At 40.4% G+C, this 19,763-nt stretch overlaps 1 protein-coding gene across 3 annotated transcripts in view; it reads right to left on the bottom strand.

The window, feature by feature from the left end:
* The window catches only part of LOC138739103 (kelch-like protein 1), a 394,023-nt gene that overhangs the window by 349,315 nt on the left and 24,945 nt on the right, over positions 1-19,763 (bottom strand). The window contains exon 3 of one of the 3 annotated variants that reach the window (XR_011341998.1): positions 367-637. The exons of the other annotated variants lie outside the window; for them this stretch is intronic. The gene's annotated coding sequence lies outside the window, so the exon portion shown is untranslated. Of the gene's footprint in view, positions 1-366; positions 638-19,763 lie in introns of those variants that run through there. 3 annotated transcript variants of the gene reach the window in all.

Genomic DNA, 19,763 nt, shown 5'->3' with positions numbered 1-19,763 from the left:
TTAAAGCTTACATATTGAATATACCAAGGGAGTTGGGAGGAGTGGGAAGTGTGGGTTTCTGCAAGATTATATGTATATTTGTGACTTTGGTCACAACCATAAAATGGAGGGAATTAGCGTTGTTTTAGACATCATGTATTGGGAGGGGTTTTTGTTCTATTTTTGTTATAGGTATCAATTGCCTTTTCTCTTTTCCTTCTATTGGATTGCTAGTGGAGGTGCGTGGAGATACATAGGTATTTGTTGGATCTGGAGGAGACCTGAAGGGACAGGGATTGACAAATATTTGCTCTAGATGAGTAAGGTAATTAAGTTTGTAAATTTTACTGTTAACGAGCTAAACAGACAAATAAAAAGAAACAAAACTGCATTTGGTTGTTATTTTAATGCATGTGTGAATTGCATGTGCAATGCAGTTAGCTTTTGAAATAGAAATAAATAGAATCAAATACCAGAACTGGAGTGTAGTAACAAGCTCAAAGAAGATAAATGTTGTACTTGCTGCCAAACTGGTTTGATAGATAGCAAGCTATTAGCTGTCTGGTCAGCAGCAGATCCAAAACCGATCCTTCTCAGGTGGTATTAACGAGTTATTAAGCATCCTTCAGCTTCTAAGCTCATTGGAGATAGTAACCCACTGAAAGACATAGCTTCATGTAAGTAGGACATAGATTGTCTCAATTTTAAAATTATTCTAAACATCACTGCTGTGCCCTTAAATTAGCTCCCCAAACAAAGTAAAATTCCAGCAGTTATAAACAGTGCATGTGGCACATTGTATACTCTTGAGTGTAATAGCTTCCAAAAATATTTCAAAACCAACCGTCAGTTACAATCAATTAAATCAAAACCTCCTCATGCCAGTCCTCACCCTGGAATTGAGAGACATAACTAATAGCTAATGTATCCTGGAGGGACAAAGTATAATTTATCAGCTTATTTCAAGTGCAATGCCCTACTGAGGTTAATTGTACGTCTGCATGAAGACATTACAGTTTATTCCTTTCTACGTGAATCTTCTTCCAAATGTTGAACAGATGGTGCAGTACTGGTGAATTCCTATATTGCACCAGCTTTTCATCCCACTTGTATAGTATATGTTCAGGTACCTTCTCCCCTATTTTATCTAGCTCTAATCTGGTCCAATCTGGTTTTTCCCTTGTTTGATAAACAAGCTGTAAATCCAAACAAAAATGGGAACAAGATCTAAACATAAAGATAAAGAATGAAATATGGGAAAAGCTATGCTCCGGAACTATGAGAAATACAATAAACACGAGGTTACGCATGATACAATATAATTGGTTACACAGGCTATACACCATGCCCCAAAAGTTAAATAAATGGGACCCAACAGTATCAGACAGATGTTTTCGCTGTAAGAAGGAAACGGGAATAACAGTACATGTAATTTAAGCATGTGAGAAAGTGGAAAAGTTTTGGGAAGATCTAAACAAGGTATTAAATAAAATCACAAAAAGCAACATACCAAAAAATCCAGAGATCTTGCTTCTAAGTAATATAAGAAGTAAAGAACTTGGACTCGATTTGGATGGAGCACAAAAAAGATTTATTATGATAGCCTTAGCTGTAGCAAAAAAATGTATTATGTCAACCTGGAAATCAGAAGATAGCCTGAGAATACAGCAATGGTACATAGAAATGAATAAATGTATTCCATTGGAAAAAATAACATATAATTTAAGAAATAACATCACAGTATTCGAACAAATTTGGGAACCATACATGGAACACAACAGAGAAGTCCTACCGCGGACCTCCACTGCCTAAAATGACAGGAGAAGATAACGAAATGAATTAACCCAGTATGTAAAAGTAGAAGACACAAATTTTTTGTTTATTTTCATTGTGTGATGACATTGTTTAATGGGTTTAATGTATCATATATGTTGATCGTTGAGTGAGTGGGGAGGGGGGTGAAGGAGGGAGGGAAGGGAGGGGGAAAAAAGGGAGAAAATGACACTGTATATTCAAGAGGGAAATGTTTGTGTGTATTTTGGTCAGTATGGTTCATAGTGTGAAAAATAAAAAAAAATTCAAAAAAAAAGACATTACAGTTTAGAATTTTGCATAAAGCAACATTCTCTGTGCATGGTGCAAGGAAAGTAAACAGAAACCTTATCACTGAAAACAAGCATGAATGAGACTCTTTGGCAGAGATTATGCAGTTTATAAAATTATTTCTGGATTTTTGTGCACAAGGCACAAATTATCTGCAACAGATATCACCCAAGAGTTGAGAGTTACTTTTGTGTGAATTAAAGGGGCCAGTCTTTCTTGATCTGCTGCAGCTACAATGATCTTCTCTATCCCTTGGCCTTCATTAAGTATTTTTAATTTATTTTTTCTTCTTTTCCATCACCACAATGTCATTGTAGTACAGGCCTCCTGATTGCAAACCCAATCGCCTCTCTATTCTCAACTCTTCCCAACCCCTTACAGATCCCAACCCACAATGGATTTTGGCCAATTACATTACCATCCTAATGCTCAACTCTGGCTCTACCGAACACCCAGCCACATAAACAAGCTCAAAGCGATATCTCCTGATTCTACCTCTCCCAACTTTTCCTCACCCAGAACACCCTTCAGTCAGCAATTTCCTGACGAATGGGTCAAACTCTCATGAGGAAGCCAGTTCTCTCACAGTCTGACTGCCATCCCACAGCCCTCTTGCAACCAGTAACCAAACAAGTGCCCTCTGCAAGTTCCATAATCGTAGAGCTCAACAAGTTCAGACATTGGCAAAGATGGCGAATTCTACTGCACACAATGCTTTGCATCTTGTGCATGATAGTTTGGGCAAAGGCTCACATAAAACTGCAGGTGGCATCTGTGTCCAGAGCACAGGATTCCCTAGTCCTATTGCTTTCCAGAACTTTTCAATTTTTATGTTGAGAATGATAAATTGATCCTTTGGTCATATTGTGACAATCTCCCTCAACATTGTAGCTTCATATTCACAATATTGATCAATCCCCCACCTTTCTCTATCTATATATCTATATCTATCTATATATGCTCCAATATACCTCTGTATCTATCTGCACTTTCCATCTTGTTTTACACCATTTTTTTTCTTTTCCATTGTTTGCAGTTGATGCTCCATCAATAACTTCAATGACTCAAAGTTGTAGAGAAACTGACAGGCTTTTATTCATAACAGAATGGATGTCTGTCCATGCTGGTCAACTGTCCTGGACTGAGGAGGGGCCTGTGCCACAGTCACCTTTATTCAGGGGTCAGTGGGAGGAGCCTCAGGCTCAGTCAGCAAGGGGCAAGTGCTAACACATCCAAACATATATACAGTGATACAGTGGTTTGCCATATTCACCCAGTGTTGTTTTTTTTTAAAAAGAGTCCGGCGGGGTGAAGTGAATTAAAAGTCCTTACAGATTAAGTCTTTTGGGTGGTCTGGTCTGCCGCTGTGACCGTCGTAGTGCCGGCTGCGGTGCAGATGTTGAGACTTGGTTGGTCTGGGACACCTGTAGGTTGCCATTGGTGATGGCTTGGTGTATGTGTGGCGCCGGATCTGGCATGTCACTCATTGGAGCAGGAGACTGGGTGGATAGTGGTAGATGAAGGGGGTCCGGGGTAGTTGGAAATAGTCTCGGGGACACTTGAGATCACCAGATCCCGAAAGGAGACCATGACCTTACACCCATTGGGGTATGTCACTTAGGTGTATTGGGGATTGGCATGGAGGAAATGGGCCCTTTCAACCAGTGGTCAGAATTATGGGTCCTCACGTGCTTCTAGAGTAGGACTGGCCCGAGGAACATCAACCAGGATGGCAGCGTGGTCCCTGAAGTGAACTTCCTGGGGGAAAAAAAACATCCTTTCATGTGGAGTGGCAGTGGTGGCAGTACACAGGAGTGATATGATTAAGTGGAGTGCAGAGAGGACATTTGCCAGCAGGAGACTGGAAGGTCGCTAGACTTCAGGGCTAGGAGGAAAGCCTTCCAGATGATAGCATTCTCCCTTTCCACTTGCCCATTCCCTCGGGGTTGTAGCTGGTTGTCCTGCTGGTGGTAATGCTTCTGGCCAGCAGGTACTGACACAACTCATAATCCAGAAAAGATGCCCCACCCTCCCCCCAGTCGCTATGTATATAGCAGGGGTACACATACACGGTGAAGAGATTGTAGAGGGCCTTGATAACTATGGCAGTAGTCATGTCCAGGCAGGGGATGGTGAATGGGAAACATGAGTTCTTGTCAATGATGTTGAGGAAGTACACATTGTGTTCAGAGGAGAGGAGGGGCCCCTTGAAATTGACACTCAGGTGTTCAAAGGGGCAGGTGGCCTTTATCAGGTGCACTCTGTCTGGTCAATAAAAGTGTGGTTTGCACTCCACACAGACCTGGTAATTTCTGGTCATGGTCCTGATCTCCTCAATGGAGTAAGTTACAGGCTTTGATAAAGTAGAAGAACCTGGTGACCCTAGGGTGGCAGAGGTCATTGTGGAGGGGCTGTAACTGGTCTACTTGTGTGGTGGTACGTGTTCTGTGGGATAGGGTTCATTAATATTCCCAGGCTGGAACAAGATATCATAATTGTAGATGAAAAGTTCAATTCTCCACCTCAATATCTTGTAGTTTTTGATTTTTCCTCACTGTTGATTATTGAACATAATGACAATGTTCGCCTTGATGCTGCTGAAGGCTGTACGGGCCTCTGATGTCAGGGAAAATAGGTAGATTTGACGAGGGGAGCGGGTCTTGTCCACATAATTGGGGACTCACTGGGCCTAGTTAGAGAAAAAAAGGTACTTTTTCAGACTTGAGGCTATGGGGAAGGGGAGCTCCAAAAGAGGGCGCACGTGGTTGGGATCAGGGCCAATGTTTACGTTCTCTATGATCTAGCCAAGGATGAAAAGGGAAGTTGAGTGAAACACACACACTTAGCCTTATTGTATGCGAGGTTAAGGAATTTGGCAACCTGGAGACAGTTTTGGAGATTGGTGTTGTCGTCCTGTACGTCATGGCTGCAAATGGTGATGCTGTCCAGATAGGGGATTGTGGCATGTAGCCCGTACTAGTCTATCATGCGGTTCATCTCCCACTGGAAGACTGAGACCCCCATTGGTGACTTCAAAGGAAACCTTCAGGAAATGGTAGAGGAGGCCATCTGCCTCTAAAGTAGTGTACTGGCAGTCCTCCAGGCAGATAGGGAGGTGGTGACATGTCGACTTTAAATTGATAGTGGAGAATACCTGATATTAAGCAATTTATTACCATGTGGGATATGAGGTGAAGACAATATGTGTATACCTGTAATACTCTGACTGCAGTCAATGACCATTCTGTATTTCAACCCATTCTTAACTACCATTACTTGTGCTCGCCAGGGACTAGGGTAGGCCTCAATGATCCCCTCATTCAGTAGCCGCTGTACCTCTAACCTCAAAGGCTCTGTCCCCAGCACTGTATCGTCTACTTTTGGTGGCAATGAGTTTAAAGTCAGGAGTGAAGTTAATGAACAGCAGTGGACGGGTGATCTTGAGGGTTGAAAGGCCTCAAGTCACGCATGGAGGGCAATCAGCCGGTTTCTGGCTGGAAATGATGGGAGGAGAGGCTGGGGGGGCTTCCATGGGTTTAGCTCAGTGGCCAGTTTAAAAACTACTGATTATAGTCAGTGGTTGGGGGGGGTGGGGAATGGGGTCCATTGTACTCCATCAACACACTCTTAAGGTGGCATTGAAAATCCAGCTCCAGCAGCATAAAGCTGCAGCATCACGAGGAGTTTAAAGTATTTATAGTCTAGGCCCCGTATAGTCAGAGTCACCACCCTGTAGCTGTGGGCATCTGCTGTTTGGAACCCTGAAGCCAAAGAGACTTTGTGATTTACTGGCCTTACCACAAGAGAACAATGCTCCACTGTGTCAGGGTGAATAAAGTGTCTGTGCTCCCACTGTCTAACAGACAGCTCATCACATGACCGTTTACCCCAATGTCCATCATCTATCTGAGTGTTCCCCTATTCTAGCATAATGGAGGCTAATGTTGAGTCACTGTCAGGCTCCATAGATATGGTGGAATGTTCGGGCATTTCATCCCAAGATGGCGCCCCCCTCCTCCCCCCTCACCCATGACCCGCATCTGGCTGCATCCAAAATGGCAGCCCTCACGGCCCACACCCGGTGCTGTTGGGTTTAGAGAGTGACCCGGATTTACACACTTTAGTGCAGTGTCCTTTCTTCCCACAATTAGTCCAAACCATATCTCTCACCAGGCAGCATTTTCTCGGGTGTTTTAGCAGGTCGCAGAAGTAATACTTCAGGTGTTTGCGGAGTTCAGTGGTCATGGTCAAGAATGTTGGTTGGACACGGCAGTGTGCCGCAGGCTTGGGGCCCTCCCACTTCCCAAGATGGTGGCACCGGCAGTAACCACGAGGCGGCTGCCTTTTCAGCTAAATATCCATTCATGTTTTGGAGGGCCACCTCTAGCGTGCCCACTAGATTGACAACCTTCTGCAGATTGGGCTCACCTTACTCCAAAAGTCATTGCCGGATGTTGCTGGATCTTCTCTCCGTGATATCGGTGTCTCTGATCAGGTCTTCCGTGTTCACTGTGGCTGCCACAGCCTTGTAGTCGTAGGCCTGTCTGAGAGCTCACAGGGCCCAAAGGTACTCAATTCCCTGGGTCATTGCTTATGAGTATCTAGGAGGTGCCTAGCGTAGAACTCGTTTACTTTACTCCGGTACTGAATTTTCAGTATGTCCATTGCTGCTGGGTATGACTGATCATCAAGTATACCAGGGGCCCTGCCTGGGAATACAGTACTTGCAGCCTGTTGTCCCCTGATCAGATGATAGTGAAGTAGGCCTGCAGGAATGCTTTGAAGCAATGCAGCCAGAGTTCTAAGCTGTTGGAAATGTCAGGTGATTGTGCATCGAGGTCCAGCTTTTCTGGTTTCATGATCTGCTCCATTATATAAAAAAAATGTTGTGAATAAAAATGATGCACCATCAATAACTTCAAAGACTAGAAGTTGTAGAAAGATTGATTGGCTTTTATTCACAACAGAATGGAGGTCTGTCCATGCTGGTTGACAGTCCTGGACCTGAGGAAGGGGTTTTGACACAGTCGCCTTTATTCGGGGGTCAGTGGGAGGATCCTTAGACACAGTGAGCAAGGGGAATGTCCGAGCACATCCAAACATATATACAGTGGTTTCCCACAGCATTGTAGTATCTTTCCTTACACTGCCTCACTCCTCATTCTTTTGGTTGTTAATACTTCTCACACTAGATATCATGGAGACCATTGAATATAATCTTCAACATATATTTGTTGAAAACTTGTAACAGCATGCATTATTCAAGTTTTGTTTTCCCATTCCTATGTTAGATGCAGAATAGTTAAATGTAATCTCATTTGACCATTCAAATGTTTTAAATATACGGATGAAGGGCCCAGATCTGAAATGTTGTTTACCTTTTACTTCCTACTGTGGTGATATGTAATTACACCACTACGTCACCAGGGGTCATCCCAGTGACCTTGTACATAAAGGAGTCCAGAGCTACAGTCGACCCTTCCAGGTTTGTCTTCCAGAGAGACAAAACCTCTTAGTATACATATTAGTTTATTAAAGCTGTCTTATACTCGCACTGCTGGCGTGGTTATTGTCAGTACACCTACAAATGTGGTATGACTTGCTGAGTTGTATGACCTGCATTTCACTCAATCCCACCATCAGCAGGCTCTCTTTTTTTAAAAAAAACTTCTGAAAATCCTTACTTTTTTTTAAGAACAGGACCATCAAGTTTTCAGCTCGTTTACAATTCAAATGAACTCAATGCAGGAAGTCACCGGAATCAGTTGTTAAATTATTCTTGGAACAATTTAATCTAATTTGGTGAAGATCATTGAGAAAGGCCTGTCTTTCTAATCATGTTCATTCACATGATTAGACGTTGCTGGCAACACCAGCAGTTATTGTAAATCCTCTGTTACTTCTAAACTGAGGAAAAGGAACAAAATAATTGCAGAGTTTGCAATCAATTTTAGGTCAGATCAGGAAAGGAAGGAGGCTTTTGTGCTCTGGAAAGCATCGGTAAACCAGATGGAGTGTCTTTTATTGACAATCTGGTCATTTGATGGCTATCATTACTGAGATATGATTTTATTTGTCTTAATTCCAATTTAAATACTCATTTAAATTTTCCAGCTGTCATGATGGGATTCAAACTCATTTCAAATCCAATACTGTACTTTAAAACTCTGGTCTTCGGTCAAATTTCATAATTATCCTGTTACTGGACTGTATGGTATTGTCACTTATGGAAAACTTTCTAAAACCTGATGGTTAAAAATCTAATATGAACTTCAAATGTATTTGATGTGTATTTAGTGAGAAAATAGAAAGAAAATAAATTAACAGTATATAAGAATGACCTCAAAAATATGAACAGAGCACAATTGGATTTTTGCAGGCATGAGGGAGAGGGGGAGTGGAAGGTAGAAAATCTTGTCCAATCAAATTAATATTATTCACTATTTGTCCAGATTTTTCTGAAAAACATATAGAATGAAGAATAAACTCTAACCTATTATCATCTGTATCAGACTTTGAAGATTGTTACCGCTCCGCATTAGGGATTGCTTCACAGATGAAAGAAAATAATTGGATGGGTTATCCAATCTGTGGATTGGCAAATATGGAGGGACTGCCAACATTTAGTCAGAAAGTGATAAGATCAGAGGAAGGACTTTCCAGTTATGCAGCCAGCCACAGGGTCCAGGCAGGAGGGAGGTGGAATCCATTGGTCACTATACTGGTATTAAGCACGAGAAAATGGAGCTCTGCTAGGAATGTCTGGTACAATTTTTGAAAGTCGGGGGCATCTAATGGAGACAGAGCTTTTACCTGATTTCGGGACAAGGTGGGACACCTGGACTAGGTTGGGTGTTGGAATAGGATTAGATGTACTCAGTGGAAGGGAATATGAACATTATCCATAAAACTGATTTTCAAAATTATTACCCAAAAAGTTGGAGGTACTTTGGGCAGTTAAGTGAAGGCAAGAATCTGGGATTTCTAATTTTCCTGAATTCCCACTTTTTCCCCCCCACAGGAGATTGACATGGTCATCTGAGTGACATTCCTCAGCTGCCCTAATGAAATGTTCTGGCTGAAAACATTGACCGTCTTTTTTTTCCTCTTACCAAGATGCTGCTCAACTCATTGAGTTCCTTCAGCAGCTTATTTGTTGCTCCAGATACCAACATCTGCAATCACCTGTGTATCTCCAGTTCCTCAGCTGTGTCCCTTTGGAAGCAGAGGATTTGTGGACACGAGGCCACACACTAAAGGAAGACACATCTGAACAGTATGACCAAGGTTTTCCATGTCAATTTCCTGTTGTATCATCAGAGAATGGTGGGCTCATGATCTCCCCCATGCATTTATAGTTTTCTTGCTGCAGGATCCACTCTGATAGGGCTCCTGAATATATTGTTGAACATCTACCACTCACTAAAGACAAAACTCACAGAGAATTACTAGCAAATATCTAATTAGATGTTCTATCCCCAAAACATGTAGTATGTTATTTATGCCTCAAAAGCTGTCAGTAATAAACATCAAGCAACACTGCAGTTAAATTTATATTAGTTTTCTTTTATTCCTTGGAAATCAGAATCCTTCGTATTATCACCAGCAAAAACTTGGTGGCTTTAACCTAAGGTATTCAACTCCCACAATCAGGGTTATGTGGAAATAGTTCCTGTTCAGTTCTGAAAAATCAAGAGATCCTTATTGGCACGGTAATCACAGTTTGAGTGGTTTCATCATGGAGTATTGTGACATGCCCATCTCATCCAAATGCTCTTTTACTTCAGGTAAATAAATTTACTTGCTAATGCATCAGCACAAATGGAGCTTGATTTAAGGTAGTTTATTTACAGAGCAGACAACCATTTTACAGAGAGTTTGCTTTCTGGTCTTGTATGCCAGCTAGAACTCCCAGTTGCTGATCATTTTATTTCCCTTCCCCATCCCCACTTAGATGTGTCTGTTGTCAGGCTCCCTTGTTGCTAGAATGAGGCCAAACATGAAAGTGAAAACAGCACCTCATATTCTGATGGAGTACTCTACAACCCCAGGTTCAATCCTGACCTCTACTGTTGCCAGTATGGAGTTTTCTGGACTGTACAGGTTTTCCTCAGGTTCTCTGCTTTCCTTCCCTATCTCAATGACACGGTGCTTAGTGTGTCAATTGGCCAGTGTCAATCTTTTCTGATGCGAGTGAGTGAAAGGAAAAGGCAAAGGGAGTTAATGGGGCAGAGGTCGCTGAAAAACGGGGCACATGAAATAGAATAAGTTGGAGGGAAATTAACTGAGAGGAGAATATTAAGGTTGCTTTAAGAACTAATGATGGGATTCCTACATCTTGAGAATATCTGAGAGTTTAAGCATGAATAATGTGAGAGCTTTGGCCTGCAATACAATTGACACAATAATTCTTCACCATGTACACTGTAATGAATTTTTTTTCTAAAAGGATACAATTAATGTTGACAAATTCAAATAAGGAGCTTTACTCAACGGGTCCTGTCCCTTTCAATTTCCTCCCTTTGTTTTTCAGCTACCTCTGGCTCATACATCCTCCATTTTTCAGCCTCCTGTCTCATTTTGTTGCTTCTGCAACTCAAAGTTCCATTTCTCTTTCTTCCAACATGCTTGGTTTCTTTCTTCTTCCACCAGATCCATCCTCCAAAAAATTTTCTGTCTTTATCAATAAATTTTCCCTCACCTATATATTTCACTATAATCCTCTGTATTTGTATTTTCCTCATCCAATGCTTGACCTTCAGTCAACTTTAATGCCTTAGAAATTACAATCAGTTTCTCTTTTCTCTTGCTCTTCAGCTCTCCAGGTGATGGTTGTGACAAAAATGTACTAACATCCATCGCTGCTGTTTTTCCCCACACACACAAGCTTTAAATTAGCTTGGAAAAAACAATTAACTAATAAATCACAAAAATTTCAAAAGTTTAAATCCAAAAACTCCAATTTTCAATCTGAAAAGATGATCCCCCAAATATTGTGAGCCCAGAGGACCCCATAAACCCAACAGAAAGATATTCACAAAGACAAATGGCCACTTAAACAAAAGTAGGTTTTAATTATCTTGAAACATAAAACAGGATTAAACTTTAACTTATTACTATTAACTTAACCTAACAATCCCCTTCCAATTCGAGGAGGACGTTTATGTAATGTGCGTGTAAGTTCAGAAAAGTTCTTTGATTCACAGTCCAATCTCACTTCTCATTCCTCCAAGTTCACTGGTTGCAGGCAATTCTTATAATGTGCACAGAATTTAACATTTATGAATTTCACCAGGCTTTGGTGCTTGAAAGGTAAATGGTAACTGCTCAGGAAGTTTCTTGTTGGTTTTCAGAGATATTGGTTGCTCATTGGACACACACACAAACTGATTCCTTTTGATCAGCCACATCAATGTCTTGCCAAAGAAACTTGCCCCATCAGGGTTTTCCAGATGATCACCTCTTTCTTTCAGGTCACCACAGAGTTCCTTTTATTTCCATTATGCAGCCAACCATCTCTTATATGGACCACAAGGGCTTTAACCAGGCTGAACGAAGCACTCACAACCCATCTTCAAAATGGGGTTTTTCCACAAGCTTGTTAGCTTGTCCTGTGCTGCTGCTAAACTGTAGAACAGATTCTCTCTCTCTCTCTCTCTCTCTCTCTCTCTCTCTCTCTCTCTCTCTCTCTCTCTATGAGAGAATACCACATGATCCTCTTAGAACAGCCAATTGCAATCAAACTGCAGCTCCTGACCTAATCTTCTGAGTTCGTTCATCTGTTGCTTTCCAAATTAATCCATTACTCCACAGCATGTCCAATTAACACTACTTGTGTAGTCCTTATAGTCTTCCTTCAAAGTTTTGCAAAGGCACCCGGACTCTGGACTGTCTGGCTTGAGCAGAGCTCTGGCATTTTAAATGAGATCTGTTTTTAAGTGTTTGTTTATGACCTGCACTAAAAAACCTGCCGCAATTTATCTCCTTTAAAACATATCTATATACAATATAAAATTTAACAATCTGTCACAATAGATCAAATATAATTATTCATTAAGCTAAGGAATAACAATGTAAAAGACAAGAAAACCTTTATTATGTGTCAAGTTATTAGCATTTTCACAATAAACAATATCTAAATATCGCCAACTGCTGCAGGAGGCTGTTATGAAGTGTCAATAGTTTCAAGCTGTTATTGCTTATTAAATGTTGTCATTAGGCAGAGACCAAGCAGAGCCAGGGGGAAAAAAACATGTGCATTTTAAACTGTGCAAGTAGACGTACACTGAAATAGTATCACTGATAATAATTTTGTTTTTCAATGCAAATCTCCTGCCCTTGTAATTTATTTTTTTTTTAAATGCCGGACCTTGCTATTAGTGTCAGTAGTCTAACACTTCTCACACAAATGTTCATGAGCTGGGAACATGAATAGGCTATTCAGCCCCTCAAACCTTGTTCTATCATTCAGTAAGAACATGGCCGTTCTGATTGTAACCACAACTCTGCCTACCTACACTGAGCTTTCATCCCATGGGTTATCTATCTCTGCCTAAGAGCATTTAGTCTCTACATTCATCATACTTTGAGGAACAGTTCCAATGATTCACAACCTTCAGAGATATGCTATTAGTCTATCAAACTATGCCTCCCATTTGTCAGTAACATCAAAAAATATAGAAAAGGCTGATTATTGAAAGGAATGATTCATCTTGCTATCAAAAAGATATGTTCATTCTAGATGGCACTTTTCTCCATAGAAGAAAAGTTTTATGTGATGTGGTCACATGAGCAACATATTTAGACCCTCTTGGGATCTTGAAATTTACGAAAGTAGTACAAGGAATATTATTTGACAAATTGCATCTATGCCAGCTCTTTGAAAGAGCTCACAATTTAATTATATCATGCATATAGAAATGGACTTGAGACCCAACGAGTCCTTGCTAGCGATCATTCACCAGACACACACAGGAGACAGCAGATGTCAAAAATCTAAATTTAAACAGTCTGCTGGGAGAAACTCAGAGGGTCGAGCAATATCAGTGGGAGAGAAAGAATGGCCAAATTGATTTCCACTAATCCTGTACTGATCTAATTTTATACTGCAGACATTTCCATTAACAGCCATGGATTTAATTCCTTAGCAACACACTAGGGGCAATTTATAATGCTAATTAACTCCAACCTGCATATCTTTGGGAGGTGGAAGAGAACTGGACCACCCAGAGGAAACTCATGCAGACACAGGAGGCACATGCAGACTCCTCGCAGACAGTGCAAAAGATTAAGACTGAACCCAGGTCATTCGAGTTCTTTAACTGTGCCACCCAATTCTCTTCACTCTGTCTTAAATGGGCAAACCCTTCTATCTACACCATGGCACATAATTCTCTATTCTTACTCAAGAGGAAATATCTTCTTTGCAAACAACCTTGCCAAGACCTCAAGGAGGCAGCAAACACCATAAAGATCTCCATCATCCTGATCACAGACCATTCTTACTGCTACCTTCAGGCAAAAGGTACAGAAGCCCAAAATCCAGTATCTCTAATTTCATCTTTTTTTAAAAAAAACATCACCTGTCAGTTTCTCAAACTAACCATAAACTTATGGAACCACCAAAAGATCTGCCTCACTATTGAAACATCACTTTATTTTCACTAACTTCAAATGTGAATATTCATCTATTTGTTTATATTTATTGTCTCTTTTTCTGTTAATCATTGTAATTTATAGTATCATTATTGATATATATTACATATCTATGGCTACAACAAGTATGAATTTCAGTGCAGCTCTACATTGAGAGAGAGAGAGAGAGAGAGAGAGAGAGAGAGAGAGAGAGAGAGAGAGAACACATACATACATTATATATATATATATATATATATATATATATATATCTTTCTTTCTTTCTTTGGCTTGGCTTCGCGGACGAAGATTTATGGAGGGGTAAATGTCCACGTCAGCTGCAGGCTGATGTGTGTGTATATATATATATATATATATATATATATATATATATATATACACATACCCACAGATATACACACAAGCTTAGTAACAGAATAAGTTAATACAGTTATGTATGGAATAAAATATATCTTAAGGGGCAAGACTGTGGTGGGGGCGGAGTGGGGGGGGGGGTTAGGTATTAGTTTACATTGTACAAGAGACATTAACATTTCACAAAAGACATCTATTTAAAATGCAAGAGCTATGCCTAAGTGTAGACTCCATGTCTGCCATTGACTTTACAGAAACCAAGAAGAGTGCCTGTGAAGACTTCACAACTAGATGTTAATTGGACTGATGTTGCAGCATTAAAATGGGCTATTGTCTCTAAAGGAACAAGATTTTAGAACAGATGTCCAGGCTCAGAAGCTAATTAATCTTTTATTGATAAACTGGTGACAGAGATAAAAATTTCTGGTTGAAGTCTGCTGTTCTAAGAGGAATTATATGTTTTGCAAACAGAGAGAGAAAAAACATTCTTTGGAGAGAGACGTGGGGGGGGGCCGGAGAGACGGGGGGGCCGGAGAGACGGGGGGGCCGGAGAGACGGGGGGGCCGGAGAGACGGGGGGGCCGGAGAGACGGGGGGGCCGGAGAGACGGGGGGGCCGGAGAGACGGGGGGGCCGGAGAGACGGGGGGCCGGAGAGACGGGGGGGCCGGAGAGACGGGGGGGCCGGAGAGACGGGGGGGCCGGAGAGACGGGGGGGCCGGAGAGATTTTACTGTAGCAATTGCTGTTGAAGACTGCAAGTTTGCAGATCTGCTGCAATACCCCATTTCAAGATGGGGTTTGAGTTCAGAGTTCAGCCTATTATAAATCTCTGTAGTCAATTACAGAGATTCTGGCTGGTTATTGTGTTTCTCCTGAAGTAGGGGAAAAAGAAGTACTCTTTGTGGGAACCTGTAGTTTCTCTTTTGGAAAAACCTACAAGGGGAAAGTCTCTTTGGCAAGACACTGAAGTGGCTGATTGAAGGGGAACAGTTTGTTTATGTCCAATGAACAACAAAAATCTCTCTGAAACCAACAAAGACCTTTCATTGCGGTAACAATTTAAGTTAAATCTCCAGAGCCTGGTGAAGATCATAAACATTAAATTCAGTGCAAGTATGAAAATTGCCTGATACCAGTGAACTTGGAGAAGTGAAAAATGAATAATTGGACAGTGAAACAAAGAACTTTCTTCAACACATACACATGTGCTTAGAATTGGAAAGGGGTTAAGTTAATAGTAATACATTTAATATTGATATTACTTTGTATGAAGAAAATTAACAATGTTTTTGTTTAAGTAACCATAGTCTTGGTGAATTTCTATTGCTGATAGTTTTTGGAGTCCTCTGAGATCGTAACAGATTACATACAAATGTTGGAATGCTCACAAGGCTCCAGACCTGGAACAATTCCCATTCCCCAATAGTTGTACCCGAAGGATGTATCCACTAAACTTATATCAGATTAGATATATGGGTGAGGAAGATAAATATATATTAAGAATTTTAAAAATTATTATAAAATGTTATGTAATTTTATAATTTAAATCAATATGAAATAATTCCTAATCACGTTTATTTTACTTCTGAATATTTTTGAACTTTTTAAAATCAAATTGATTGATAACAAAGTGTAAGCCACACCGATTACTGAGAGCTGTGCCATTTGGGATTAGGATAACCAAGAAAATCAATTGCCTGTAGCAAATCCAATCCATCAGTAACATAAAAACATATGAAAATCAGTTGGCAAGTTAACAGAAGCTTGAAGAGAAAAAGATGGGATTTCAGAAAATATTCGTCAATTAGCCTAATGATGCTGCTGAGTCACACTAAATATATACAGAACAGGAGCTCATGCTTTAAATTTCTAAATACACAGTAATCTGATGTATCCAGTAGATCAGTGGTTTTCAAACTTTTTTTCTTTCCACTCACACACCACTTTAGGTAATCCCTATGCCATCAGTGCTCTGTGATGAGTAAGGAATTGTTTAAGGTAGTCAGTGAGTGGGAAGGTTGAGAATTACTGCTCTTGACCCAATTGTTACTGAAATATTTTGCTTGAGAAAAATGGTTTTTGGCCCATTTCCTTTGGAGTTATGAAATCATACACACAACGAGTCAATTAAGTACAATTAAAAGAGGAGTTTTCAAACTTTTTCTTTCTACCCACATATCACCAAGAGCAATCCCTTACTAATCACAGAGCACCTATGGCATAGGGATTTCTTAAAGTGGTATGTGAGTGGAAAGAAAAAAGTTTCAAAATCACCGCAGTAGATGATGCAGTACCTTAAATTTTTACCGTGAACATTGTTGGCAAGGCCAGCATTTATTGCCCAGCCCGAATGGTTTCTCAAGAAGGTGATCTTCTTGAATCCCTGCAGTCCTCTGGAAAAGGTGCACTAGCTCACTGTTAGGTCGGATGTTTTACATTTTCAACCCAGTGATGTTGAAGAACGGTAATCTAATTCTGCGTCAGGATATTGGGTGAATTGAAATATAAAAATTGGGTTTCCTTCGAGATCCTAGATGTTGAGGATATATGGGAAATGGGTGAGTGAAAGGGATGCTGTTTCTCTCCTTAACATTACCCAGTTTTTAAAAAAAATGTCTTAATGTTTTTCAATGTTGCTGTGAATTCAAGATACAAAAATACAGATGCTGGAAACTGTAGAAGGAAAAAAAATGAACTCAGCAGGTCAGGAGGAAAACAGACAGGTGATGATTTGGGTCAAGATCCTTTATCTAGACTGAAAGCTGAAGGAAAAAGGCAGTATGAAGATGCAAGGGAACACTGGAAGCTAGCAAATGATGGATGGATCCAGGTAGAGAAGAAGGGAAAGGTGCAAATTGTGACAGAAGCTGGGAGGTGATAAGTGGAGGTAACACAGGGCCACAGAATCTGTTGAGCATAACCAAATGATGGATGGTGGGCAGTTGTAATCAGAGAGGGAAGGGGATGGAGGAATCAATGGGAGCAATGTGAGAACATTGGGCAGATGGTGCAGGAATGATCTGGGTAACAAGACTGAGTAGGAGTGGGTTTGTAAAGAATGTATGCAAAAGTAACTGTGTGGGTCTGAAGAAAAGAGAAAGGGACAGCAGGGAGGGGGGTTGGGGAGGGAGGCATAGGTTACTTGAATATGATTTCAACATTTGTGCCATTGTTTAAATGAGGCTGACTTTAGTCATTTATGTTCTGATGGAAATTTGATGTAAAATTAAATTACTTTCCCCCCCCCCCCAGAAATAGGCAATTATTTAATTACATAAAAGACAAATTCTTCCTCAAGTAGTGCTTTGGTAGGAGAGTCACATGATGGAGTAGGGTAATACCAGCCCTCTCCAGAAAAGAAGAAAAAAAAGTGAAGAAAAAACAAAGTACAATAAATACAAAATACAAGAAATAAAAGATAAAGTTGTAGAGAAAAGAAAGAAAATGGTACCCAAGAAGGAGAAAGTAAAAACAACGGGGAAAAAAAAAGAAAAGATGCCGGAAAAGAAAGGAGAAGTCCTTACCTGCACGAAGAAATAGGGAGCTGTGGTGGAGAAGAGCGGCCGATCTCCGAGATTGGTGATGGCCCCGTGGAGTCGCGACCCCCCGACCGCTGGACTGCAAAAATGGCTCTGAGCCAAACAAAAGTGTGAAGGTTCGCATATGCGCAGTGTGCAAACTAAGGAGAAGGAGAACACCGACGGGAGGGGGGGCTCAGCCAAGGAGCGGGCAACCACAGCACAACCAGCTGAGGGATGTCCGACACTAGGGCTCTCAGCTGGAAGAAGAGGAAAGCGGCAGGAGAGGGAGTGAAAGGAAAGAAGAGCAGCAGCAGGAGGCTCAGATGAGCAGCTCAGAAGAAGAGGAGCAACAGCAAGAGGCCAAGCAAGAAGAAGCCCAACAAAGTGAGGCAAGCAAGTCAGAAGAGACACAGATACAAAGAAGAGAAGAAGAAGACACAAACACAGGTACAGACACAGAAGAAGAGGAAGAAGAAGACTAAGATCTTCACAGAGAAATAGAAGGTAAAACAGATGGACAGAATATAGATAAAGCTTTTTTTCAAGAACAAATGAGAGTATTAAAAGAATGGTTGTTATTAGAATTTAGTGCAATTAAAAGTAAAATGAAAAGAACAGAAGATAAAGTGCAAAGATTAGAGCTGATCATGACAGAAATAGGCAAAAGAGTAGAAAATGTGGAAGAATGAGAAACGGCCGTAGAAATTGAAGTAAATTACTTAAGAAAATTGGAAGGAAGTGATAAAAAAACTAAAGAGTCACAAGAGTTGTTAGCTCAGAAAATTGATACGTTGGAAAATTAGAGTAGGCAAAACAATATAAAGATACTGGGCCTAAAGGAAGATGAAGGCAGCACAGATATTAAGGAATTTATAAAAGAATGGATCCCAAAGGTCCTGGGAATGACAGAAATGCAGGAAGGAATGGAAATAGGAAGGGCACACAGAACACTTCCTCCAAAACCACAGACACCTCAAAAACCAAGATCCGTTTTAGTAAAATTTTCGAGATATACGACAAGAGAAAATATACTGGAGTGGGCAAGGAATAAAATTAGAGAAGACAATAAACCATTGGAATACAAGGGTCAAAAAATATTTTTTTACCCAGACATAAGTTTTGAACTCTTAAAGAAGAGGAAAGAGTTTAATACAGCAAAATCGATCCTATGGAAAAAAGGTTATAAATTTATGTGAAGACATCCAGCTGTGCTTAAAATATTTATCCATGGAGAGCAAAACAGACAGACTGTTCTCTGATCTGGAGGAAGCACAAGAATTTACAGAACACTTGCAGGACAGAAGGAGAGATGAAGAGATGTAACAAGAATGAAGAACAGCGATAAAATATGTAAAAACAATGTATAAGAACTAAAGAAGGGAAAAAGGGAAGAAAGGAAAAAAGGAGAAAAAAGGGTGAACTTTGTTATATGTGTGTAAAATAAAGTGTTTTCTGGGAGGGTTGGCGGGGAGAGAATAACCGTCACTGAGAAATCAGTTGACGCTTGCGAGCAGGTTTGCAATCCAAATGGAAAGGGGAGTTGTGGTTGCCCAGCAAGGGATAAGGAGCAACTCAGAGAGGGGAGGGATATTTGGGGTTAAGGGAATATTGGATGTGGGAGTTGTTAGAGTATTTTATGTTTTAAAAGTGTTGTCATACATTGAGTTTAAAAAGGGAAAACAGAGATGAAAATGAGAAAAAGAGGGATGGTGGTGGTGAGGAAGCAGAAATGAGATGGCCATGTTGAACTATATGACTATAAATATTAATGGAATACATAACCAAGTTAAAAGGAAGAGTCTATTAAATTTACAGAAAAAAGAAAAATAGATATAGCATTTGTGCAGGAAACACATCTAACTGAAGTGGAACACGACAAATTAAAGAGAGACTCCGGAGGACACATAGCAGCAGCATGATATAATTCAAAACCTAGAGGTGTAGCTAAATTAATAAAAATGTACCAATCAAAATAGAGGAGGAAATAATAGATCCAGCAGGGAGGCATGTAATGATAAAGTGTCAGATATATTCAGAATTTTGGAATTTGGTCAATATATATGCACCTAATGGAGAGGATCAAAAGTTTATGCAAGATATTTTTTTGAAGATTGTAGATACACAAGGAAATATATTGATAGGAGGAGATTTT

Source organism: Narcine bancroftii, chromosome 7, assembly GCF_036971445.1.
Source record: "Narcine bancroftii isolate sNarBan1 chromosome 7, sNarBan1.hap1, whole genome shotgun sequence".
In the NCBI taxonomy this organism is placed as follows: Eukaryota; Metazoa; Chordata; class Chondrichthyes; order Torpediniformes; family Narcinidae; genus Narcine; species Narcine bancroftii.
Note: the sequence above shows the minus strand (reverse complement) of the source record. Positions and strands in the feature narration are given on the sequence as shown.